This window comes from Musa acuminata, unplaced genomic scaffold (assembly GCF_036884655.1).
Source record: "Musa acuminata AAA Group cultivar baxijiao unplaced genomic scaffold, Cavendish_Baxijiao_AAA HiC_scaffold_152, whole genome shotgun sequence".
NCBI classification, from domain to species: Eukaryota; Viridiplantae; Streptophyta; class Magnoliopsida; order Zingiberales; family Musaceae; genus Musa; species Musa acuminata.
This window is the reverse complement of record NW_027020427.1, coordinates 30,001-35,000: the sequence shown is the minus strand read 5'-3', so window position 1 is coordinate 35,000 and position 5,000 is coordinate 30,001.

Sequence of the window (5,000 nt, the reverse complement as noted above, 5' to 3'; positions counted from 1 at the left end):
CCGCTCGCTCGTGCAGCCAAAAATGGCCAGTTTTGGCCCGTTTTTGGGCCGTTTTGGCCAGTTTTTGGCCTGTTCTTGCATTGCGCGGTGACCGTCGAGAGCGGAGCAAAACGTCAGCCATCTCAGCACCCTGGAACCCCCCGGGTGGCACAGGGCTGGATGGGGCTTTCGTATAGCAGGGACGGTGCTGCCTCTCGCTTCGCTCGCTGTCCGCCGCTCGCCGCTCGCTCGTGCAGCCAAAAATGGCCAGTTTTGGCCCGTTTTTGGGCCGTTTTGGCCAGTTTTTGGCCTGTTCTTGCATTGCGCGGTGACCGTCGAGAGCGGAGCAAAACGTCAGCCATCTCAGCACCCTGGAACCCCCCGGGTGGCACAGGGCTGGATGGGGCTTTCGTATAGCAGGGACGGTGCTGCCTCTCGCTTCGCTCGCTGTCCGCCGCTCGCCGCTCGCTCGTGCAGCCAAAAATGGCGAGTTTTGGCCCGTTTTTGGGCCGTTTTGGCCAGTTTTTGGCCTGTTCTTGCATTGCGCGGTGACCGTCGAGAGCGGAGCAAAACGTCAGCCATCTCAGCACCCTGGAACCCCCCGGGTGGCACAGGGCTGGATGGGGCTTTCGTATAGCAGGGACGGTGCTGCCTCTCGCTTCGCTCGCTGTCCGCCGCTCGCCGCTCGCTCGTGCAGCCAAAAATGGCCAGTTTTGGCCCGTTTTTGGGCCGTTTTGGCCAGTTTTTGGCCTGTTCTTGCATTGCGCGGTGACCGTCGAGAGCGGAGCAAAACGTCAGCCATCTCAGCACCCTGGAACCCCCCGGGTGGCACAGGGCTGGATGGGGCTTTCGTATAGCAGGGACGGTGCTGCCTCTCGCTTCGCTCGCTGTCCGCCGCTCGCCGCTCGCTCGTGCAGCCAAAAATGGCCAGTTTTGGCCCGTTTTTGGGCCGTTTTGGCCAGTTTTTGGCCTGTTCTTGCATTGCGCGGTGACCGTCGAGAGCGGAGCAAAACGTCAGCCATCTCAGCACCCTGGAACCCCCCGGGTGGCACAGGGCTGGATGGGGCTTTCGTATAGCAGGGACGGTGCTGCCTCTCGCTTCGCTCGCTGTCCGCCGCTCGCCGCTCGCTCGTGCAGCCAAAAATGGCCAGTTTTGGCCCGTTTTTGGGCCGTTTTGGCCAGTTTTTGGCCTGTTCTTGCATTGCGCGGTGACCGTCGAGAGCGGAGCAAAACGTCAGCCATCTCAGCACCCTGGAACCCCCCGGGTGGCACAGGGCTGGATGGGGCTTTCGTATAGCAGGGACGGTGCTGCCTCTCGCTTCGCTCGCTGTCCGCCGCTCGCCGCTCGCTCGTGCAGCCAAAAATGGCCAGTTTTGGCCCGTTTTTGGGCCGTTTTGGCCAGTTTTTGGCCTGTTCTTGCATTGCGCGGTGACCGTCGAGAGCGGAGCAAAACGTCAGCCATCTCAGCACCCTGGAACCCCCCGGGTGGCACAGGGCTGGATGGGGCTTTCGTATAGCAGGGACGGTGCTGCCTCTCGCTTCGCTCGCTGTCCGCCGCTCGCCGCTCGCTCGTGCAGCCAAAAATGGCCAGTTTTGGCCCGTTTTTGGGCCGTTTTGGCCAGTTTTTGGCCTGTTCTTGCATTGCGCGGTGACCGTCGAGAGCGGAGCAAAACGTCAGCCATCTCAGCACCCTGGAACCCCCCGGGTGGCACAGGGCTGGATGGGGCTTTCGTATAGCAGGGACGGTGCTGCCTCTCGCTTCGCTCGCTGTCCGCCGCTCGCCGCTCGCTCGCGCAGCCAAAAATGGCCAGTTTTGGCCCGTTTTTGGGCCGTTTTGGCCAGTTTTTGGCCTGTTCTTGCATTGCGCGGTGACCGTCGAGAGCGGAGCAAAACGTCAGCCATCTCAGCACCCTGGAACCCCCCGGGTGGCACAGGGCTGGATGGGGCTTTCGTATAGCAGGGACGGTGCTGCCTCTCGCTTCGCTCGCTGTCCGCCGCTCGCCGCTCGCTCGTGCAGCCAAAAATGGCCAGTTTTGGCCCGTTTTTGGGCCGTTTTGGCCAGTTTTTGGCCTGTTCTTGCATTGCGCGGTGACCGTCGAGAGCGGAGCAAAACGTCAGCCATCTCAGCACCCTGGAACCCCCCGGGTGGCACAGGGCTGGATGGGGCTTTCGTATAGCAGGGACGGTGCTGCCTCTCGCTTCGCTCGCTGTCCGCCGCTCGCCGCTCGCTCGTGCAGCCAAAAATGGCCAGTTTTGGCCCGTTTTTGGGCCGTTTTGGCCAGTTTTTGGCCTGTTCTTGCATTGCGCGGTGACCGTCGAGAGCGGAGCAAAACGTCAGCCATCTCAGCACCCTGGAACCCCCCGGGTGGCACAGGGCTGGATGGGGCTTTCGTATAGCAGGGACGGTGCTGCCTCTCGCTTCGCTCGCTGTCCGCCGCTCGCCGCTCGCTCGTGCAGCCAAAAATGGCCAGTTTTGGCCCGTTTTTGGGCCGTTTTGGCCAGTTTTTGGCCTGTTCTTGCATTGCGCGGTGACCGTCGAGAGCGGAGCAAAACGTCAGCCATCTCAGCACCCTGGAACCCCCCGGGTGGCACAGGGCTGGATGGGGCTTTCGTATAGCAGGGACGGTGCTGCCTCTCGCTTCGCTCGCTGTCCGCCGCTCGCCGCTCGCTCGCGCAGCCAAAAATGGCCAGTTTTGGCCCGTTTTTGGGCCGTTTTGGCCAGTTTTTGGCCTGTTCTTGCATTGCGCGGTGACCGTCGAGAGCGGAGCAAAACGTCAGCCATCTCAGCACCCTGGAACCCCCCGGGTGGCACAGGGCTGGATGGGGCTTTCGTATAGCAGGGACGGTGCTGCCTCTCGCTTCGCTCGCTGTCCGCCGCTCGCCGCTCGCTCGTGCAGCCAAAAATGGCCAGTTTTGGCCCGTTTTTGGGCCGTTTTGGCCAGTTTTTGGCCTGTTCTTGCATTGCGCGGTGACCGTCGAGAGCGGAGCAAAACGTCAGCCATCTCAGCACCCTGGAACCCCCCGGGTGGCACAGGGCTGGATGGGGCTTTCGTATAGCAGGGACGGTGCTGCCTCTCGCTTCGCTCGCTGTCCGCCGCTCGCCGCTCGCTCGTGCAGCCAAAAATGGCCAGTTTTGGCCCGTTTTTGGGCCGTTTTGGCCAGTTTTTGGCCTGTTCTTGCATTGCGCGGTGACCGTCGAGAGCGGAGCAAAACGTCAGCCATCTCAGCACCCTGGAACCCCCCGGGTGGCACAGGGCTGGATGGGGCTTTCGTATAGCAGGGACGGTGCTGCCTCTCGCTTCGCTCGCTGTCCGCCGCTCGCCGCTCGCTCGTGCAGCCAAAAATGGCCAGTTTTGGCCCGTTTTTGGGCCGTTTTGGCCAGTTTTTGGCCTGTTCTTGCATTGCGCGGTGACCGTCGAGAGCGGAGCAAAACGTCAGCCATCTCAGCACCCTGGAACCCCCCGGGTGGCACAGGGCTGGATGGGGCTTTCGTATAGCAGGGACGGTGCTGCCTCTCGCTTCGCTCGCTGTCCGCCGCTCGCCGCTCGCTCGCGCAGCCAAAAATGGCCAGTTTTGGCCCGTTTTTGGGCCGTTTTGGCCAGTTTTTGGCCTGTTCTTGCATTGCGCGGTGACCGTCGAGAGCGGAGCAAAACGTCAGCCATCTCAGCACCCTGGAACCCCCCGGGTGGCACAGGGCTGGATGGGGCTTTCGTATAGCAGGGACGGTGCTGCCTCTCGCTTCGCTCGCTGTCCGCCGCTCGCCGCTCGCGCAGCCAAAAATGGCCAGTTTTGGCCCGTTTTTGGGCCGTTTTGGCCAGTTTTTGGCCTGTTCTTGCATTGCGCGGTGACCGTCGAGAGCGGAGCAAAACGTCAGCCATCTCAGCACCCTGGAACCCCCCGGGTGGCACAGGGCTGGATGGGGCTTTCGTATAGCAGGGACGGTGCTGCCTCTCGCTTCGCTCGCTGTTCGCCGCTCGCCGCTCGCTCGCGCAGCCAAAAATGGCCAGTTTTGGCCCGTTTTTGGGCTGTTTTGGCCAGTTTTTGGCCTGTTCTTGCGTGGTGCGGTGACCGTCGTGAGCGGAGCAAAACGTCAGCCATCTCAGCACCCTGGAACCCCCCGGGTGGCACAGGGCTGGATGGGGCTTTCGTATAGCAGGGACGGTGCTGCCTCTCGCTTCGCTCGCTGTTCGCCGCTCGCCGCTCGCTCGCGCAGCCAAAAATGGCCAGTTTTGGCCCGTTTTTGGGCTGTTTTGGCCTGTTTTTGGGCTGTTCTTGTGTGGCGCGGTGACCGTCGTGAGCGGAGCAAAATGTCAGCCATCTCAGCACCCTGGAACCCCCCGGGTGGCACAGGGCTGGATGGGGCTTTCGTATAGCAGGGACGGTGCTGCCTCGCGCTTCGCTCGCTGTTCGCCGCTCTCCGCTCGCTCGCGCAGCAAAAAATGGCCAGTTTTGGCCCGTTTTTGGGCTGTTTTGGCCAGTTTTTGGCCTGTTCTTGCGTGCCGCGGCGACCGTCGTGAGCGGAGCAAAACGTCAGCCATCTCAGCACCCTGGAACCCCCCGGGTGGCACAGGGCTGGATGGGGCTTTCGTATAGCAGGGACGGTGCTGCCTCTCGCTTCGCTCGCTGTCCGCCGCTCGCTGCTCGCTCGCGCAGCCAAAAATGGCCAGTTTTGGCCCGTTTTTGGGCTGTTTTGGCCTGTTTTTGGGCTGTTCTTGTGTGCCGCGGCGACCGTCGTGAGCGGAGCAAAATGTCAGCCATCTCAGCACCCTGGAACCCCCCGGGTGGCACAGGGCTGGATGGGGCTTTCGTATAGCAGGGACGGTGCTGCCTCTCGCTTCGCTCGCTGTCCGCCGCTCGCCGCTCGCTCGCGCAGCCAAAAATGGCCAGTTTTGGCCCGTTTTTGGGCCGTTTTGGCCAGTTTTTGGCCTGTTCTTGCGTTGCGCGGTGACCGTCGAGAGCGGAGCAAAACGTCAGCCATCTCAGCACCCTGGAACCCCCCGGGTGGCACAGGGCTGGATGGG